At 44.0% G+C, this 22,235-nt stretch overlaps 1 long non-coding RNA gene across 1 annotated transcript in view; it reads left to right on the forward strand.

Moving 5' to 3' along the window:
- The window catches only part of LOC131504750 (uncharacterized), a 133,921-nt gene that overhangs the window by 57,913 nt on the left and 53,773 nt on the right, over positions 1 to 22,235 (forward strand). Inside the window, exon 3 of the long non-coding RNA XR_009258137.1 lies at positions 545 to 638. This is a non-coding gene — a long non-coding RNA (uncharacterized LOC131504750). The remainder of the gene's footprint in view (positions 1 to 544; positions 639 to 22,235) is intronic.

Here is a 22,235-nt window from a genome sequence, read left to right on the forward strand (position 1 = left end):
CATGGAAAGCACTTTAAGAAAGGTCACAAAGTGAGGCTCCTGAGTTGCTCAGTCCATTGAGCATCTGACTCTTGATTTCAGCTCAGGTCGTCATCTCAGGTTTGTGAGATCAAGCCCTGCATTGGACTCTGTGCTGACAGCATGGAGCCTGCTTGGGATTCTCTCTCTCCCCTCTCTCTCTGCTCCTCCCTCACTCATACTCTTTCTGTCTCTCTTTATCTCAAAATAAAAATAAATAAACATTTTTTAACAAGAGAAAGGTTACAAATAGATTCACAGACATCATCTTTGTAATCCTTAGAACAATCTTGTGACACGGGAAGGTCAAATTCACATTTGACAGATGAGAAAAATGGAGACCCAGCAAGGTTGTGTGTCTTGAGCAGAGTATTCACAGCACACCCAGGACTGGAACTTAATTCCCCCAGAATCCCCGCCCTCCTTATGCTCTGCAAACACTGTTTGTTTAGAGGTTATCTGAATGAATGTGTATTGTTTTCACCATACTCAGGGTTTCTTTATTACTTCTTCCTTCTCTCCTCAGTACTGAAGGATTCAGGACCATGGCCAGCACCGAAGCAGCCTACAAATTCTGAAATAAGCTTAGAGTCTTAGCCAAAGAGATCAGCACTGCCTTTGTAAGTTGGTTTTCTCAACAAACATAAACCAAACATCTATTAAGTATCAGGTGCTGTGAGAGGTGCCAGAGACTCAGAACTGGAAAACTGACCTTAGGGAACCTACCATCTAGGATGGAGAAAACGTGGACACAGATAATCACAACAGAGTGTGAGATATGCACAAAGGTTGTGGGATCAAAGAAGGGTTCCTGGAGGAGGCCCAGCCTGAGCTGAATCTTGGAGAGACCAGATGGCAGTGAGGAGTTACTGGGTAGTTTTAAGCAGGGGCTTGAAAACATCACATGTGTGTTTTAGAAAGGTCCCTCTGGTGCATTGTGAGAATAAAGGAGGGGGTGAGAGAGAGGCAGGGGCTGACTCAGGAGACTGAGCAAGAGGAAGGAGTCCCCCCAAGCTCATTCTAAAAGGCACAGCCAGGTTTTCATCTCACTTGCAACAGTAGATGGAAATATCCTGGGTTTTACATGTTTCCTTTTGGCACTGAAAGATTTACCACCTTGCCAGCTGAAGCTGACACTGTGAGAGAACTGTGTTGCTGGTGGAAAGGAGGGAATTGAAATTTGGGGATAGAGAGAGGAAGGAGAATTTGATTTGCTGAACAGTCACTATGCATCAGCACCATGCTAGGTGCTTTTCACATATTCTCATTTAATTCTCCCAACAACTTGTGAAGTAATGAGGTCCCCAGTTTCCATAAAAAGAAACTTTATGGAAGAGGATCAGAGATGCCAATTAACTGTGGCCTATGGCCACACACAAAATAAAAGGGAGAGCCAGAATTTGAATTCAGATCTGCATGTCCCCAAACTCCTCACATTCCCTCTTCATGCACATGCTGTTTTGGTGGGGACCCAGCTGACAGAGGAGCAGAATAACGGCTTCTGGGCACCCACTACTGCAGCCTCCTGTTCACACACAAAGGAATAATCATATTAAGTATTGTTTTCTCAGTTCCTAAACCCAGAAGACTTGGAAGGCTGCAAGTAGACATAGGATCTGTGACTCAGCCCCTCCTGGGCTGGGTGCATTTTGCTTGTTCCTTACCATCCCATAGTACCCCGTCTTGCAGAAAAGAGTGCTTCTGTGTCCAGGAATGAGAAATTGAGGGGTTTCATATTGGTGCCAATTACCTGCTCTGACACCCCTCAGGTGCCCTTGGCCCCCAAGTTTTGGAGGCTGTATCATTCTCTCTGGGCACTTTGCTGCGGCTGTGGTGATGTCTGCTGCAGAGCCTGAGGAAGCTTTATGGAGATGGTCACACTCCAGTGCCCAGCCTACTTGTTGGAACTTTCCAGAAATATTGCACTGCAGACATTTTCCACGCCGTTATGCTAATGGAATCAGGAAAAATCAATTGTCCTTAAGGAACAGGGGAATGAGACGTGCTGTAAATGCCACAGAATGAGTGATTGGTTGATTGCTTGCCGGCGATCGGAGCGCGTCTCATCCCTACATTATTCTGATGAATTTTTATGGCATGCCTCCTCTCTTGCTTGCTCCCTCCCCCCACCTCACCCCCCTAGCTGGGGAAGAAGGTTTATGGCTTGCAGCTTCTCAGTTGATTGAATGCAGCTGGCATTGTTGCAGCAGAGGACAAATAGGTACATTTGCTTTACAGGCTGGGAAAAGTGGGTTTGGAGAAATTGCACTGCCACGTCCCTCTGCAACAAAGGCGCCCTTAAAAATGCAGATATTTTTTATGAAATGACTTTACTCTCCTTCTTGGCTGTCCGTAATCTTCCTATCAGAGGAAAGGGCAAAAAAAAAAAAAGGTTGGGGGAAAGAAATATATGGCTTGCAATTCCGCGGAAATCCGATTTTTCATTCTCATCACAAAGGAAGCTAACGAAGGCATTTCATTAGTATTCATTTTAGGCCGATGTGATTTTCTCCTCTTTGCTAACACAAAAATAAATAAATAAACAGTCGAGCCATGTCTGGGAAACTGCCGACAAGGCGGCCTGGAGCAGAGGTCAGCATTTTCTAGAATGAGTGTATACCGCATTCAGCAAGGTGGCCAAGAAAATGGATCCAGCTCAAATAAGGACCATCTGGGGCAGAGAAGAGACAAGGTTTAGGTGGAGACAGGTCCCTTGGGTTTCAAAGCTGGTGTCCAGCTTGGCTGTGACAGTTTATGGACTGGGGAAAGCAAACAGGCTGTTACTATTGTTTTCCATGAGGAGTTTGTGTGATTCTGGCTGCTGGTCCTGAGGCAGGGGATATTTCACATCTGGTCAGGGCACTAAGGAGCTCCTTCTGTTGTTTATTCTTCCCTGCTTCTTTCTCAAGGGCAGCTAAACCCTGTTGAGGGCTGAAATCATATTGTGAAAATCTGGGAGTTTTTGGCTTGGAAGTAGAGATTTTGGGACACAGCTGTTGTCTTCATCCATCCAAAGGGGCATTGTGGGCAGAGGAGCAGGCTTATTACATTGGGCACCAGAGGGCTAAACTAGGATCTGTGGGTGGAAGTGACAGTAGGCAGAGGAATCTACCAGATATGAGATCAAATTTCAGATCAAGCATTTTCTGGTGTGTCCATAGGCAAGTTATTAATGCCTCTGAGCCTCAGCATCTACATTTGTATAATTAGGTAAGTTAGAATAAAATCCAATCTTTTTATTATTTTCTAACTAGGATCAGGTATAGTAACGTGCAGTGCTGGGAAGCAGGTATTGGTGACTGCTTTGTAGAGAAGTTCCCCTTCTGAGGTTCAGAGAGGTGGTAAGTTGCACAACCTCTGGGAAGCAGGCTCCTGGTCTCTGAAGTCAAAACTTCTTACCTGCCCCCCAGCCCCAGGCCCTCTTGTTCAGTGGCTTCTTGGGCTACTGTGAGCAGGAGGTGAGACACAGAAGCAGATAGCTCTTTGTTCTTAGATAAAAATTACCCAGTTTGCCTCAAATACCAAGTCATTTTATACATTTCTGTCTCTCTCGTGGACTGTGCATTCCCAGAGGGCATTGTTCCTTTGTACCCTCTGTGCTCAGTTCCAATGGCTTAGCAATTCCTGACTTGTCTTAATGTGCCATATCCTTGGATGGTTACTAGCCCTGGCCTGTGCTCTTGTGCCTTTGCAGAACCTTCTTCCCTGCCTTTCCCATTTGGCCAAGTCTTACTGATCCTTCAACTCAGATGCCACCACTTCTGGAAAACCTTCCTGGAGACCCACACAGGTCTTTATTCTCTCTGTGCTCTTGTGGGGACATAGTGTACTTTTTGTAGAACTGTAACTGTAATAGTAACAAAAAGCAGCAAGAATCAGGGAGTCAGGTTGACTTGGGTTCAGATCTTACCACTGATGTACAATCATGAATGAGTCTCATTTTCCTCCACGAGCCTCACTTTCCTCATTGGGCAGTGAGGATGGTGATATTACCTACCTCCAAAGACTGTTTGGAGGAGTCAAGGAGTACTATTTGCAAATTACTTTGCTCAGTGCCTAGGCACATAGATGACAGTAAACAATTCAGAATGAATGAATGAATGAATGAATGAATGAATGAAGTTTCTGGTTGGTTAGAAATCTTGATAAAGAAGACTGAGGACACATTTTCAAATCTTCAGTTTCCCCACTCCTGTCCATATTCCCAGAATAATAACTAACCGCACAATGTGCCAGGTAGTTAGTGGCAGGCCCAGAGGTAGCACTAGGGTCTCTGAGGCTCTAGTTTAGGCATTTTTCATGTCTCCCCTCCCAATCAGGACTTTAGCTCATCAAGGGCTCAGTCCCATCTTCTTCATCTGTCTCCCTACTGTGGGTAGCCCATGAGGTGTTGACTGGAGGGTGATAGGGCTCAGTTGGGGAGATCTGAAGTTCTCAGTTCAACCCTGCTTGCCTGCGATCCCATGGCTGTCAGCTTTCTCATCCATTATGGGGCAATAATATTTCTTTCCAGGCCTACTGCGCTGGGCTATTACTGAAGAGGGAGAGGAAGAGGAAGAAGAGCAGGGTGCTTCATCAGTTCTTGTGCTTCTAGGAATTAAACTGATGGCTGTTGTTGCTGTTGTGGTTGTTGTCATTGTCTCTCAAAAGAGTCCCCACAGTCAGGGTCTTGGAGCCAGTCTCTTAGAGGAGATGGCTCTGCCCTTGAAAGCCACTCTCTCGGCCTGGCGTTTCCTGTGGGTAATTTGAAACTGGGTCTCAGAGAACTGAACTCCAGTTAATGGTTTTCAATAAAGAATTAAGTGCTGCTCGTCAGGCTGGCGCTGGGGCTGGTTTCCCGGAAGGGGGAGAGGGCTGAGGGAGGGGGCAGTTGCACGCATTTAGGGATGCATTTGCATTTTCCGGTCAGTTAGGCAGCCTGATGAAAAAGGGATAAGATCAGGCCACAGCAGCCAGAGGGTGGAGTGGAGGGGGGAGTAAGAGAGACCCAGACTTGCACTATGCAGGCTTCAGGGAGGGAGTAATGGTCACTGCCATGGAGCTAGATGAGTTGTTACCACAGAAAGTACTTTTGTCAGACACCTGGCTACTGGCCCCTGCCCTCTGGGCAGCCCCTATAGCAAGGAATGCTGAAGCCTTTTCTGCTATGGCTGCCTCCCACATCATACATCACCTTATTACAACCATGGCTTTCACTGTGCTTTCTGCACAAAATAACTCCTTAAAGCTTCATCTACAACCCAAAGGGGTTGCTATTATTTTCATCACTCTTGCTTTGCAGATGAGGACACTGAAGTACAGAGAGGTTAATTAACTTGCCCAAGGTCACACAGCTTCGGAGTGGCAGATACGGGCTTCAGAGCTGTGTAGTCTGGTGCCAAAAGTTGTGCTATATAATCACTATGCTGTATAACCTGCTATTCTTTACGAGGGTCTCCAAATCATTTTATCTACAGCTCATGAGGTTAGTAGGGGAGGGTCATTAGCTCCACCTCACGGATAAGGAGGGACTGAGGGTGACAGAGGTGCTGTGTTAGGGAAAGGGGGCTTGAAAGAGAGTTAAAGAAGGCATCCAGATATGGGGAATGAAGTAGAAAGATCCCATGAGAAAGTTATCTGCAGCAGGTATCAAAAGCCTTAAAAATGTTCAAACCCTCTGACTTGGTATTTCTGTTTCTGGGAATCTGCCCTAAGGAAATAATACTGCTACAAAAAGGCAATTCTAATAAAAGAAAAGATTGATTATAATATCAAATGATTGGAAGCAATTTAAGTACCCAACTATGGGAAATGGTTAAATAAAATCTGGTGTTTACACCTGATTTGACAGTCTGAAGCCATCAAAAATAGTGGTTCTGAAGGTGACATAGTAGTCTGGAAAAATACTTATGTTACAGTGTTAAATAAGGAAAAAAGTAAGACAAAATTTCACGAATAATAAAACCTCAAGTATGTACCAAGTATGTCGGAGCTATGTGAAAGAACAGCTGCTATGTTAGGATGATAAAATTGTAAGCACTTTTTCTCTGTTTTTCCAACTTTCTATAATGCTATTTAATCTTATATTGTTTTTTTAAATGTTTATTTTTGAGAGAGAGAGCATGCACACGAGTGGGGGAGGGGGACAGAGGATCCAAAGCGGGCTCTGTGCCATAAGCAGAGGGCCCGATGCGGGGCTCAAACCCATGAACTGTGAGATCATGACCTGAGCCAAAGTTGGACTCTTAACAGACTGAGCCACCCAGATGCCCTAATGCTTTAATTATGGATAAGTTGGTGGACTTGGTCCAGGATATTATTTGATGGCCTAAGAAAGGTTAGGCCTTTCCATGCCTCAGTTTCCTAATCAGTAAAATGTCAATAAGACTCCCTTCTTTTCAGGACTGCTATATTTAATGAGATAGTAGGTATAATGTACCTTGCACAGTGCCTATGCATCATAGGACTAAGTGATGTCAATTACTCCCCTGAGGTTTCTTCCATTTCTCACAGGTTATCTTCTGACTTATTGAGGTTTGCCACAGTGAGGGTGGGACAGCCACATCCAAACCTGTATTCCAGAGATGGAGTCTCCTTAGGTCAGGTGTAGACATGTCAACCCTCCATTGCCTGATACAAGCCAAAAGAATGAAGGCTAGAGAGGGTCAACCAGACCCCAAGCCCCAAGGCAAACTCTGAAATTTACTCCCCGTGCTTCCACCACCCCCACACCCCCCCACCCCCACCCCCAGCCTCCCTAAGCAACACATACTACCAAGCTAGTTTCCTGTATAGCATCTCCCCAGGACTTTTGGCATAGAGACTTGTGTGGCTCTGATGCTGCCTGCTGGGGGTCCACAGGTCACCAATTCCTTCATCCATTTGTTTGCTTATTACTCATTCATCTACTCACTCCTTGAATCATGTAGAGGGAGTCAGCTACAGTAGATCCTCACTGAGTGTTGACTTCATGTTTACTGGGGGTGGGGGTGGGGGTGTGCGTACTAGGGATTTTCACTTACCCTAGCTTATCGAATATTCACATGTGCGCTGCAGAAGAGCCTTGCTTAGCAGAGCTTGGCAATTAAAAGAGCAAAATACAAATGAATGTTTCCTCCTATAGACAGTCAGTCCGTCTGGCCCCTGGCCCTGTCAATTCTGCCTTGGTACTGCCTTTTGGATCCAATCCTTCCACTCTAGCCCTCTGCTTCAGCCACTTGGTCTCTGCCAGAGTCACCTTTATAAAACTGAAACCTGACTAGGCGAGCATCCCAGCTTTTTGGCTTGGCAAGTCTAGTTTCCCATGGTCTGACCAGGCAGCTCATCACACAGCCACTGTCTGCTTCTCCCTGTTCCTCAATGTCCCTTCATGACTTTATGCTTTATGTACCATTCCTGGTTCCTACAATTCCTTTTCCTGCATGGCAAATGCTACCTGTACTCTAAAGCCTAGCTCAAATCCCCTCACACCTTTGGCTCCCATATAAGATTTGCTGTTCCTCCTCTGTATCCATCTTCCATCCCACTACACTGTGATAAATTCCCAGTCTGTTCCCCTCTGGCTCCCTTTCCCCCAGGACTGTACATCTCTCTCAAGGGCAAGAACCATGTCTTTTTATTTCTGTGCCTCTGGAGCTTAGCTCAGAGCCTGGCACAGACAGGAGGCCCAGTGAGTGTTTGTTGACTGAATTATGGATGACAGTGTGATCTCAGGGCCTCCACTAGGGAGGAACAACAGGGCCTCTTGACCTCTTGGGAATGGGAAGTGTTCGCAGCTGAATTCTCCTGGCAGACGCTTTTCAGCATCACCAGCTGCTCACTCCCCAGAGGCCCTGTCTCTGCTCAGCTCCCTGATGGGTATAATAACATTTGGCCATAAACCTACCTAGCTATGGGATTGCAGCCACCACTTCATAGGGAGCTGACTCTGACAAAGCCTTGACCTGTGCAGCTGGACATGCAGGGAGTCTCATGGTCTGACCCTGCTGCATCTCAGTCCCATGCCATGCCTCTCTGTACCCTCATGCTCTAGGCTACAGCCAGACTGAAAAGTTTTCTGAAGACATCCTGTGACTTCTCTTTTTAAAAACGATTTCTTCTGCCTGGAATATTCTCTACCTGCTCAGCCCTCCATCTTTGCCAGTGGATTCCTACTGGCTCTTCTGGTTAGGTCAGGTGTCACCTCTCCTCTGGGCCAAGAACCTGTCCTGTATACCTCCCAGGCTCTGTGTCACCCCCATTGTTGCACTGTTCATACAACATTGCCATTACCTGTTTATTTTCTCAATAGGCCTGTGGGGTCCCTGAGGACAGGGAGTTGGTCTAATTCACTTTGGAGTCCCTAGCACCTGGATCATGCTAGATGCTCACAAGTATGTGTTGGCTGGCTAACTGGTATGATGGTTAGGGGGTATGTGGTGCTAGGACCCTTCCCTGTTGCTCAGTCTAACTGCAATGTGCATATTGTGTAAGGGTGAGGGTTACAGTCTATAAGAGGGCACACCCAACCCTCAGGCCTGCAGGGTAAGTAAAACACACTGTCAGTGAAAGGCGGCTGAGAGCATTCCCAGTACAGCCCTGGTTTGGAGAGAGACCTGGGCTTTAGGACCAGCCCTGCTTCACACTGACTCTGAGCTTTCTCCTATCTGTCCAAACGTGCTTCCTGATCTCTAAAATGGGAACCACAACCCTTGCTCAGCTACTTTACAGAGTGATTGTGAGGACTTGTGTGACAGTGTCTCTGAAATTACTGCTTAAACTGTTAAGTGCTGAGCCTGTATTTTCGCTCGGGGGTGGGGGGGGGGTGGGGGGGTGGGGGGGGTGGGGGGGTGGGGGGGGTGGGGGGGGTCGGTGGAGGGAAGTGGTGCTCAGCACTGTGATGTGGCAATGCCCACTAGAGGGAGCAGCTGAGCAGCAGGACAGGCCCTCCTCAGAGCTCCGTGGCTGGTCCAGAAAGAGGGAACACGGAGTCTAAGACATCGCCATGAGGTCCCAGGCTCCCCTTTCCTCACGTTTCCCTTCAAATTCAAGTGACATCTGGGCTATCGTTGACGTGCTAGAAAAGTAAGAAAGAAAAAAGCCCAGCAACCTCCTACATTATTCCTGGAAGTGGCTATGAGATGGGTGAAAGTATAGGACACCGGGGTTCTTTCCCTTGAGCACTGTTTGCTCTGTTTAGCTCAGAAGCCTGGATTCCAGGGCTCTGAGGCCATTATCTGTCCATTATAGGGGAAATCTACTCGGCTATGGAATGCCACCTTAGTGGGACAGGGCTGAGGTCTGCATGGACCTCCCTTCATGGATGCCCGAAACCTGCAGGCTTGGCCTCACAGTTGATTAGCTTCCTCTCTGCTGGGGCGAGTGGGACCAGACAACGAGGCCAGCTGGAGGAGAGCTCTGTAACCCAATTTGCTGCGTAGAGAAGCCAGTCTGTCTGGCAAGAGCTAATTGGAAAGCTGCTTCCTCTAAGCCTGGACCCAGGAGGGCGCTGGGACTGGCTGGAGGAGGGGGGGCTCAGCTTGGCCCACATCACTTAGTGCTTTGTGGGAGCCGCTCCCAGCAGGAGGGCACTTAGCCCTGGTAATTGGCCAGGCAGGCTCATCATTAATTCATGTCAAATTGTATTTCTTCTTTTGAGGGAGAGAGAGAGAGAGAGAAGAGGTGGGGGTAGACAGGAATAAATGAGTTTCTGAAGGGAGGAGTCTGTTTTAGGGTTGGGTTGAAGCAGCTTTGATTTGGGAAGAAGGAGGGTGGTGATTCATTTGCTAACTTGCTGTTGACCTGAGCAAGTTACTTTCCCAGAGGAGGTCTCAGTTTCCTAATCTGTGGTAGGAGACAATAACTGTGATCTATTTCAGAGATGGCTTTGAGGATTGAATCCAGCTATGAGAGATGAGTGCTCTTCATATGGTCATTTCAACAGGCCCAGGGAGGCAGGGAGCCATTTACATTTCATGTAATTATTGATGCAGAGTGGGGTAGGTTTACACCTATCATCTTTTGGATGGACAGCATTTTTTCATGGCTCCATTTCTTCTCTTTTGTTGGCTTATTAACTCTTTGGTATGTATTGTAGTGGCTGCTTTAGGGTTTATAGTATATATCTTCAACATTGCATTACCTTCAAGTGAGATTGTAGCACTTTAGATAGAGTCTGGGACTCTTAAAATAGCATATAGTTCCATTTCTTCTCCTTCTTCCATTTCTCCTGACATTTAGGCTGACTTTGTCATACATTTTACTTATAAATCCCACAATACATTGTTATTATTTTTGTTTAAACAATGATTTTTTAATTCTTATTGTAGTAAAATTTAGTTCTTATTGTAGTTAAAATACACATAACCTAAAATTAGCCATCTTAACAATTATAAGTGTATAGTTCAGTGGCATTAAACACATTCATAATGCTGTGCAACCATCACCATCCTTCTCCATAACTCATTTCATCTTATAAAGCTAAAACTCTATACCCCCTAAAGTCAATTATTTTTTTAAAGGGATTTAAACAATAATTTAGAAATCTTGTACATTTACCCATGTAGTGGCCATTTCTCATATTTTTCATTCCATTTTGGAGATTTCTATTTCTATCTGGTTTCATTTTCTTTCCAACTAAAGTATTTCCTACAACATTTCTTATAGTGCTGTTTTGTTGGTGATGAATTCTTTCAGATTCTGTGTGTCTGAAAAAAATTTTCTTTTACTTTCTCCTTTGAAAGATATTTTCACTACGTATTCTTATAGGTTGACAGCTTGCTTTCTATACTTTAAAGATGATACTTCAGTGTCTTTTGGTTTGCATCGTTTCTGATGAGAAATCTGTTTTCACTTCATCTTTATTCCTCTGTATATGATGTTTCCTTTGCCTACGATTGCTTTTAATATTTTCTTTTATTACTAGTTTTGAAAAATTTGATTATGGTGTGTCTTGATATAGTTTTCTTCATTTTTCTTGTGTTTGGGGTTCATTGGGCTTCGTAGATCTGTGAGTTTACAGTCTTCATCAAATTTGGAAAAAGTTTCAGGCATTGTTTCTTCAAATAATTTTTCTGTCTTCTCCCCTCCTTTATGGGCTTTAATTGTACATATATTAGGTTGAACGAAGTTGTCCCGCAGGTTATTGATGATCTTCTCATTTTAAAATTGCCTGTTATTTTTTCTGTGTTTCACCTTAAATAGCTTCTATTTCTAGTTCTTCAAGTTCACTAACAGATTTTTCTGTAGGGTTTAATCTGCCTTCAATCCAATGTATTTTTTATCTCAGACCTCACAGTTTTCACCTTTAGAAGTTTAAAATTTGAGCCTTTTGTTTGTATCTTCCATGACTTTATTTAAACTTTTTAAACATAAGGAATATAATTGTGTGTCTGTTTTATGTCTTTGTTTCCTAATTCTAATATCTGTGTCAGTTCTGATTGATGTTTCTCCTCAGTGTGGGTCATATTCTCTTGCTTCTTTGCATGCCTGGTGATCTTTGGGTTCTAGACACTGAATTTTACCTTGTTGGGGGCTGGATATTTTTTGCGTTTTGTAAAATATTCTTGAACTTTGTTCTGGGATGCAGTTAAGATACTTGTAAACAGTTGATCCTTTTGGGTTTTGATTTGAAGGTTTTTAAGGCAGGTCCAGAGCATCTTCTAGTCTAGAGCTAATTAATACCCATTATTGAGGTAAGACCCTTCTGAATGTTCTACCCATGCTCTGTGAATTATAATTGTTTTTTTCTTCAAGTTTCTTGGGGAGAACAGGTATTATTTCTGATGCTGTGTGAATGGTGGGAACTAATGGATCTTTCCTGTGCCTCGTGTAGTTTCCTCACACATATGCACTCAATACTTGAGGTGAAACCTCTATAGATCTCTGTATTTCTCTCTGTGCAGTGCTCTCTCTCTCGAGTGCTCTGTCTTATGAACTCTCACTGTCTTGCTATCCTTGGACTGTCAGCTCTGACTTCCCAAATCAGGGAGTCCATCAGATTCTCCTTGGGTTCTCCCTCCCTGTTCTGAAGCCTAGAATCTCTCTCAGTGCAGTAAGCTGGGGAAGTTGTAAGGTCTGCCTTGCTTGTGTCTTATTCTCAGGGGGTCTTTGTCTTTTGTTGCTTGTCATTAACTGTCTTGAAAACCATTGTTTCATATCTTTGTCTGGATGTTGTTGTTGTTGTTGTTGTTGTTGTTGTTGTTGTTTCAGGTAATAAGATAAACCCTATCTTACTTAACCCTTATCTTACTCCACCTTGCCTACAAGTGGAAGTTCCCAGGGAGGCAGTAAATAGGGACATTTTTAAGAAAATGTGTGTCTAGCTCCAGGCCTTGGGCTATGGAATTTGCAGGGTTGGTAGACAGAGTGGAGGACAGTGATGAAGAGGTCAGGATTCCTGGAATCTATCCCTGGCTCTTTTAACTCTCATAATCTTTAAAACGAAATCCAAAATTACTATCATAATGTTCCAGATCCTTCCTAATGTAGGCACCTCCAGAAGGGCTCCTTAAAGAAGAGAAAGGAGCCCAGGAAAGAAGAAGGTTAATAAGGGAACATTTAAAATTGTGTAGAATTCCATTTAATTTGGGGGAAGAGGGACTGATTTATTAAGGATTTCACCAAATGGGATCGAGTTTTGGTACAAGTATTTTGTGTATATTATTTGATTTAATGGCTTAATTGATTTGGACCCACTCACTAAACTCTGATCCCATACACAAACCTGAACCCTGTTATCAGACTGAGATGTCTCTGTGCAGACACTGAGCTCTAACTGTGATTTCAGGTTAAACTCTGAGGCCAGGATGCACTGAGTCACATAAATAAGAGTAGAGCTCATTCAATACATCCTATTTCCACCATAGTAAACTCCTTTAAAGATTTTGTGACTAACAACTTTCTCTTGGTCTCAGTTCTCCTTTTTAAAAGCTGAGAGTCTTGGGGCATCTGGGTGGCTCATGACCAACTTCTGCTCAGGTCATGGTCTTGTGGTTCATGGTGTGGGCCCTGCATTGGACTCTGTGCTGATAGCTTGGAGCCTGGAACCTGCCTCCGATTCTGTGTCTCCCTCTCTCTTTGCCCTACCTCTACCCCCCTGCTTGCACTCTGTCTCTCTCTTTCTCAAAAATAAATACACATTTAAAAAATAAATAGAAGTTGAGCATCTCAATGGCCTCAACTGAAGACTATATATTCTTCTGAGATTTACTTGTGTAGGTGAACAATGGCTCCTCATTCTACCAATCCCTTGTAAAAAGCTCTGATCTCTATCCAGGTTGGCTCTGACATTTCAGTTCTCTCAGTGCCCACTGTGAGTTTGGACCTGGAAGGGGACAAGAAACACCAAGGAGAAGACATTTTGCCCAAGCCCTTATACATGAAATGCAATCATAATGCTTTTTAAATATTTTTTGTTGTTTGTCTATACCTTAGTAATTATTTAATCATTCAGCAGTTATTGATTGCCCAACTACCATATGCCAGGCACTTTTCTAGTTACTAAGAATAAATCAGCGGACAGACAATAATCCTTGCCCTTGTGGGCCTTGTGGTGGAAGACAGACAATAAATAATAAGTATAATGTGTAAGTAAGCCATAGAATATGTTAGTATGTAATAAGAGGTATTGCCTCTGAAAGTCATCACCACAGTGCCTGATACATAGAAGGTATCCAAGAACTCTTTCTAAAAAGCTAATGTGGCATCTTCACCTTGGAAAGCCAATGGGAGCCAAGTATTGAAGAATGATGAGAAACTCACTAGGTATGTGAGAGAGGAGTATCTGGCATAGGGAAAAACAAAATTCGAAGTTGGAGATGGGGGACACACTTGGGGAAATAGTGCCTATGGGGAGAATGTGTCATGCTTTTAGGGCTGGCAGATGTAAGTCATGTCAGTACCATGGAGAGCTACAAGGGAGGCCAACTTCTGGAAAGACCTCTTGAAGCATAAGAGAGCCCTGGCATATGACCAGCTGATTTTGCCTGGCCTATTCAACCCCCAAACAGAGTAACTGTTAAATTCAGGCCAGGCTGCTGTCTGAATCTGAGTGTCAGTCTCAGAATTGGAAGCTAGTGCACCCCTGCCTTACATCTCTTGCTATCGTAGTTGTTGGCAGAATCTGGTGGCAATATCTCTAGAACTGTTATCCAAAGATCTGGGTTTGAATCATAGTTATACCAGAAGCCATCTGCACAGGTTTGGACAGGTTAGTTTTTCATATGTAAAGTGAAGATAATGAACTTACAGCGATGTTGTGAGAACTAAATAGGATGGAGTTAGCAAAGCATCTTGTGCAGTGCCTGCAACATAAAAAGCTAGATTGCAACACTTTGTTGAAGGGTAAGTGAAATCTCTAGCAATGTTAGGGCTTCTCTGGAGGTGAGGCATAGTATCTCACAGGCAGATAAAGGGAATATGTCATTTTAGACAGAAAAAACAGCAAGAGCAAAGGTAGAGAGGCATGAGAGTGGATGGCTGGCCCAGTAAAATTGAGAGTAGTTTAATAAGATTGAAGCTATACAGCTGCCACTTTTATCCTGAGGTCTCCTAAACCACTATTTTCAGCACAGAGCACTCTGTTGAACCTCCAGACTTTATTTCCAGCTAGCCTATTGTGCATCTCAGTTGAAAGATCTACATGCACCTCTGACCCACCTTTCCAAAACAGAATTTACCACTTTCCTCCAATGTGCTCTTTTCAGATGACATGTTAGAAGGAAGAAGTGTGTCTTATGAATGGTCTTAAACTGGGTAGAAGTTTTTGTTTTTTTTAAAATTTTTTTTCAACGTTTTTTATTTATTTTTGGGACAGAGAGAGACAGAGCATGAACGGGGGAGGGGCAGAGAGAGAGGGAGACACAGAATCGGAAACAGGCTCCAGGCTCCGAGCCATCAGCCCAGAGCCTGACGCGGGGCTCGAACTCACGGAGCGCGAGATCGTGACCTGGCTGAAGTCGGACGCTTAACCGACTGCGCCACCCAGGCGCCCCTCAGGTAGAAGTTTTTGGAAAGGATGTGGTGACCTTATTCTCCTTTCCAAGTGAGAGAAGAAAATGAGAATGGCTTAACCTAAAGCATGAGATAATTGGATTAGAGAAGGAAGAACTTCACTATCATAGAAACTCAAGAGAGTTTCCTGTAAGAAACTCAGGAGAGGTGATCAAGAAAAGCCATGCAATTCTCTTTGCTGAAAGAGATATTATCATCTAGCTGGAATATTCTCCTTCTTCATCACTACTTAGTCACTATTATAATAATTGAATTATTAATATCCTTTTAACAGCAGTTTACATTTGTATAGAGCTTTACAGATTGTAAAAGGTCTAATTTGATCTTAATCGCCACCCTGTGAGGTTATCAAGACAAGGATTATTAACTCATTCCCCCTCGCCCTCATTTTATACATGGAGAAACCGAAACTGCAAACCACAAAACTGACACAATTGGCAAGAAATCAAGTAGTGCAGTCAGGAGAAAAGCTATGTCTGCTAGTTTCCACTGAGGACCCCCTCCCCACTCCCATTTTATTTTCCAACACAGCACTCTGGATGTCAACTGAAAACAGCAAGAACAGTTGAATATATGACTAAAGATCCACTGAGTCCCTCTTCCTGGTGCTGATTTCAAGGAGTGGGAGAATGAAGGGGACCCTTGCTCAAGGAATTCAGGAGTTTCAGTTCAAAGTCCTAGAGCCAAGTTATTAGGCAGGAGGGGGTCTGATGCCACATTAGCTTTAACCAAGAGAATTGGCAGTAATCTATTTCTCACATGGTCTAGGACTTGACTGTTTACAAAGCATTTTTACGCTCCCAGTCTCATTTGACATGCTGCCCCCACCCTGTGAGGGATGTGTCATTGTTATCTCCCATTTTCCAGACATGAATGAGGAACCTCAGAGGGGTGAATGGATGGGCCTGAGGCCCTTGGTCAGCAACTGAGATGGGATCTGAATTGCCATCTCTGGCCTCTTGGTTCAAACTCTTTCTCTCCCTCTTTCTGCCACATCCCAGCTGCCTCTGGCCAGACCCGAAAAACAAATCCTGTAATTGAGTTGGAATGTGGGTGCTGGGGCCCAGGAGACAATGTTTCCTGCTTTTCAATCTGTTCTTAATTTATTAAAGTGATGAAATAAGGAAGAGGCCCAGAAGGGGTGGATGTTTTCCATCAGTGAGTCACGGGAACCTGCAGAGGCAGAAGGTCAGGAGGAAGGCGTTGTTGCTCGGGCAGCTCCCCTCCCCCTGGCAAAGCCCACTCAGTACTGGGGTGGGGGTCTACTCAGAGGTGGCCCTGGGAGTGAAATAAACTGAAAAAGAGCAGGATCCACAGAGGACTCTTTCCATTCCCATAATGTGACCACCTGAGTACCTTCCCTTTCAACTGACACACACTGAGAGTCCTAGGAGAGACATCCAGGGAAGACAGGAGAAGGCCTGGCCCAGCCTGAGGGGGACCAGAAAAGGCTTCCTAGAGGAGGTGACATGGAAGCTGAGAATTGACAGGTGAAGAGATGTTATCTGGGAAAAGAGGAGGTGAGGAGGAGAAGGCATTTTCTGGGCAGAGAAAGCAGTGGGTGAAAGGCCTGGAGGGGAGGGAGAGAATGGGTGGAGCCAGCAGATTTGAGAAATGATGAGGGGAAGAGCAGGGGCTGGCAGTGCTCATATCCCACAGGGTCTTTGGGTCAGGCAGAACAGTCAGATTTCCTTTTGCAGAAGTCTGGTTGTTAGCTCACTTTCTCTGGCTATGCATAGAGAATAGACTTACAAGGATTGCTGGGAGCAGCAGCCTGAGGCAGGGAGAGGTGGTGGGGCCTGAGGCAGGGCAGTGGGATGGGGATAGAGGTGGCAGAGAGGGTAGAGGGATGGAACATAACCCTTCCTATTAGACAAAAGGGCTCCTTTATGGATGATTATTGGATGGTGGGTGGAGGGAGGGAGAGGAAAAAGCTGGCTTGGCCCAGGGCTTGGTGGCTTGGCCCTGGTGGCCACTATTGACACTTGTCTGTGCACAGTGGATTTGAGGGCCTTATTCTCTAATCACCATTCCTACTCAGGCTGCTTGCCATCCCATCCACTAGGCAAAAACTTTTCTGTGTCAGCCTTGGGGCTGGGCACTGGGTATGTAGTGACCACTCAGAAGCAGTCCTTTCCCTCCAAGTGAGAAGACAGGCATATAAATAGTGATGACCATATGGTGTAATGCAGCTGGATTAGAGGGGTTGCAGGACTCCAGAGAGGGCACCAGAAGGAAGTTGGCAATCAGGGGAGGCTTTCTGGAAAAGGAGACTGCAGAACCAGTTCTTGAAGCCTAGGTAGGAGTTAGCTGGCTGATTGAAGGAGAACAGATTATTATGAGGATGGAAAGGGGGTTGTGAAAGAGCATGATATGTGCAGGGAGGTCTGTGGGTGGAACTAGGGGAGAAGGAGACAGGCAGGGCTGGGCTTTTGTGGCCTGGCTCTTTATGCATTCTGCTCTTTCAACTGAAGACACTTTTCTTTTTGGTCCACTTTACACCACCCTTTGAGGTCCATTTTAAATTCAAACTCTTGAAGTCTTCCTTGATCCTATGGTTGGTCCCAAGTAATTTATTGAGCATGACTGATTTCTCTTTACATATTTATTTCATTTATTCATTACAACATCCCTGTGAAGTTAATAGTTCAGTTCAGTTCAACAGCTATCTAGTCCTTACTATGTGCCATACTCTAAAAATACAGAGAGAAATCAGACATTGTTCCTGCCTTCAGATAGCTCACATTCTAGTGGGAAGACACACCTATTAACAGATACTTAAAAAAATGATATTGGGGACTATTGTCTTTGCTTTGCAGATGAGGAACTAGATTTATATTTATTTATTAACTGACTTTACCCAGGTTCCTAAAAGGAAACCTGTTCTGGGTAGCATTGAAGTCAGTGTTTTGTCTCCTGCTCCAGTCAGCTCCCATGACACTTACCACTTATCTGTCTTGAGGATATATAAAAAAAAGAAATGCTGGTAGATTTGACTTACTCCCATACCTTGTTTTTAGTTTATTGAAAGTAGAATCCAGTGTTGTGAAGGGGTCTTACAGAGAGAAATCTTGTGAAAAGATGGGAACTAGCATTTAGGAAGTACCTCCTGAGTGTCAGCCTAGTGTTCTGGTGCCAGACCCACTTTCTACCCATGTGCCCCTTTCTCTGGGCTCCTAAAACCCTCCCATCCACATCTACATTGGCTCTTCTTATCATGGTGAATGACTCTTGGTCACTACGCATTCATTTTTCTATCTCTGTCTTCCTTACTCAATCAGTTTAGAAAATTAGGTATAGCATGTGGGCTATTATCAGAGTTTGGTAATCCTGAATTGGATTGATTTGAATTTTCCTTATTGATTTCCACATGCTTTCATAGAATTTGCATGTGTCTCAGTGAGTATTTGTGCATGTTGAGCCTGGGTTTTTGTAATGGCTAACCCATAGCTTCCATTATGTGTGTGTAGCTCCCAAGTGGGGCCTTGCATTGACTCTGTGTGTTTCCTACAAGGGTGTCCACAGCCCCTTCTAAACCCTATGTATGCCTTCTCACCTCATCAGCATCGTATTCTGACCCAAATGTCCCTTTCTTCTAGAAATACATTTCAGGGTAACTCGTGTCTCCTAGTCTTGTTTGAAATAGTTCAGCACTGTGGGGTTTGGAGACTGGCCTCTTGGTGCATATCAAGAGCCTGTATTTGCCAGCTGAGCTCCCCAGCTATGTGACTGCTGAAAATGTGAGAGGGCCTGTTGGTTCTGAAGGGAAATGGGCAGTAAATGATAAACTACACTCAGCCCCCTGTACTGCCTGCAGTTCTGAAAATGCTCCAACTGGTTTGTAGCTTCTCCTAGAGGCTGAACATTTGGGGGGAGGGGTAAAAAGGTAGGAATTTGGAAATTGTTGTCTTCAGACAGTTTGTGTTTCTGGGTATATGAGAGAGACATCCCCCCTCCCCAGCTGATCATGGTGTTTTAATGACTCAAAATCATGAATATTAAACCGAGGGAAAGTTGACAGTATTTAAATGAGCATCATTAAGAGACACATAAATTAACAGGGTTTTTAGTTCTTGTGGAACTGCCGTTTCAATGTTAATTAAACAACCGGAGTGCTCGGGCGCTTTTGCAGCAAACTGTCCCCAAAGTGTGCTGCAGAATATCATTATGGGTGGCTGCCTCACTGTTTAATTATTTCCAAGTTGATTTTTTTTGTTGTTCATTGCTGCAGTAGTTTTATGCTTGTCTTGCATTTGGAAAAGGTGATGGAGCTGAACCTCCCAGGAAGCTGCGGTGTGATCTGCTGGCCCATAGCGAAGACCTGAGCTGAGCAGTGCTTGTCCCTTAATGCTGGCCTCTGTGAGGGAAGCCCCAACTGGGCCTTTGGGTTTCCTAATGGACTGGTCCATGGCTGAGTCTAGGAGGCACCTGGATACTTAGGTATAGATAATCTCACTCTTAGAAAGTTGAGGGCCTGAGTTTGGAGGGAGCCCTGAGTTGGGGAAGCAAAGGCAGGAGTGATGGTGAGGGAGGGGTAACAGTGGCCTCCATGGATATGTTTGAGGCAGTGTAGAGTGAAGGACCAGCAGCCCTGAGATCTGCTTTGGACTCCAGGGGTCTGAACTAAATGACCTTGAGGCAATCCTTTCCCTTCTCTGGCATCAGTTTCTTCAACTGTGAAATGAAAAGGTTTCTCAAAGAGGGTGATATCGCCCACAAGAGGGTGAAAAGTGGTTCTTGGGGGTTGGAAAAAAGCTTACTTTTTAAAAAACATATAAAACACAGAAATAAACAGTATAAAAGCAAATACATAATATAACTGGTATTAAAATTTATGGGGGTGGTAATTAAGAGAAAAAAATGTTTAAAAAGATTTTGTAGGTGGGAAATAATGGAAAAAACATCAACAAATCCTTAATCTGTAAAGAAAAGAAAGTCCATTGTAAGGTGGCCAGATGGACACATACCCTAGGATACAGAAATGGTCATCTAGAAGAGGGCCTAGCACATAGGAGACAATATTTATTGAACAGATACATGGATGAAGTGGGCCTCCTTATAGCATTCCATGAAATGCTATGAAGTTTCATGAACATATTTATTTATTCATTCTATATCTCTCAGGGTAGAGTTTTTTTTTTTAACAGTGTAAGACAGTTTTCTTAATACATTATTTAATGGAAAAGTAACGAGGTGCCTGGGTGGCTCAGTTGGTTAAGCGTCTGACTTTGGCTCAGGTCATGATCTCGCAGTTTGTGAGTTCGAGCCCCGCGTCAGACTCTGTGCAGACAGCTTGGAGCCTGGAGCCTGCTTCTGATTCTGTGTCTTCCTCTCTCTCTGCCCCTCCCCCACTCACACTCTGTCTCTCTCTCTCTCAAAAATAAAGATTAAAAAAAATTAAATAGAAAAGTAACTATATGGTTGACTAATCTTCAAAAAACAGGAAAGAATATGCAACAGAAAAAAGACAGTCTCTTCAACAAATGGTGTTGGGGAAACTGGACAGCAACATTCAGAAGAATCAGACTGGACCACTTTCTTATACCATACACAAAAATAAATTCAAAATGGATGAAAGACCTAAATGTGAGACACAAAACCATCAAAATCCTATAGGAGAAAACAGGCAGCAACCTCTTTGACATCAGCTGTAGCAGCTTCTTACTAGACACATTTCCGGAGACAAGGGAAACAAAAGCAAACATGAACTATTGGGGCTTCATCAAGATAAAAGCTTCTGCACAGCAAAGGAAACAATCAGCAAAACTAAAAGGCAACCAACAGAATGGGAGAAAATATTTGCAAATGACATATCTAATAGGGTATGTATCCAAAATCTATGGGTTAGATTTTGGGTTAGTATCCAAAATCTATGAAGAACTTATTGAACTCCAAAAAACAAATAATCCAGTGAAGAAATGGGCAGAAGACCTGAGTAGATATTTTGCTAAAGAAGACATCCAGATGGCTAATAGACACATGAAAAATTCCTCAACATCACTCATCATCTGGGAAATACAAATGAAAACCACGATGAGCTACCACCTCACACCTGTCAGAATGGCTAAAATTAACAACACAGGAAACAACAGATGTTGACAAGGATGAGGAGAAAGGGGAACCCTCTTGCACTATTGGTGGGAATGCAAACTGATGCAGTCACTCTGGAAAACTGTATGGAGTTTCCTCAAAAAGTTAAAAACAGGACTATCCTATGATCCAACAATTGCACTACTAGGTGTTTACCCAAAGGATACAAAAATACTGATTCAATGGGGCACCTGCACCCTGATGTTTATAGCAGCACTATCAACAATAGCCGAATTATGGAAAGAGCCCACATGTCCCTCGACTGATAAATCGATAAAGAAGATGTGTTTTCTGTATACAAAGGAATATTATTCAGCCATAAAAATGATGAAATCTTGCCATTTGCAATGACACGAATGGAGCTAGAATGTATTATGCTAAGTGAAACAAGTCAGGGAAAGACAAATACCATATGATTTCATTCATATGTGGAAGAAACAAAACAGATGAACATGGGGGAAGGGGGAAAAAAGAAGAGAGGGGAGCAAATCATAAGAAATTATTAACTATAGAGAATAAACTGAGCATTTTTGGAGAGGGGGTGGGTGGGGGATGGGCTAAATGGGTTATGAGTATTAAGGAGGGCACTTGTGATAAGCACTGGGTGATATATGTAAGTGATGGATTTCTAAATTCTACTCCTGAAACCAATATTATGCTATATCTTAACTAAAAATTTTTTAAATGAAAACTTGAAACATTGTTAAGTGAAAAACAAAAGGAAAAGAGATATGAAACTATCATCTGTAGTTAGTGTAGGTATGTAGGTGTGTATATATACACTTGAATGAAATCCAGTAAAATGCTTCCGAGGGATCCAGTTATCAGTCAGAGTGTGCATTAAAACACCTCTGAGAGGGGCCCAACAGGCGATCTGGTAATAGGGAGCTCAGTGGACATCAACTCTAGGCTGACTGAAGTAGGGCCTCTAATCTCCCTCTAATGGTTTCCACCTGGGGAGGTAACACAATGCTAAGGGAGGATAGCACCAGCCTCTTCCAGGATGGGCCAAGGCCTGGGTCTGGAGATGAACGGGGGTTTCTCCCCATTTTGGTCTTAGCCTTTTGGCTGGGCCCAGGTTTGCTCATTGGAGACCCAAGTTAAGAGGGCCTCCAGGCAGGGGTACAACTTCCTTCTTTCAAAAACCCATTTGGACA

The sequence above is a fragment of the Neofelis nebulosa genome, chromosome 2, assembly GCF_028018385.1.
Source record: "Neofelis nebulosa isolate mNeoNeb1 chromosome 2, mNeoNeb1.pri, whole genome shotgun sequence".
Lineage (NCBI taxonomy): Eukaryota > Metazoa > Chordata > Mammalia > Carnivora > Felidae > Neofelis > Neofelis nebulosa.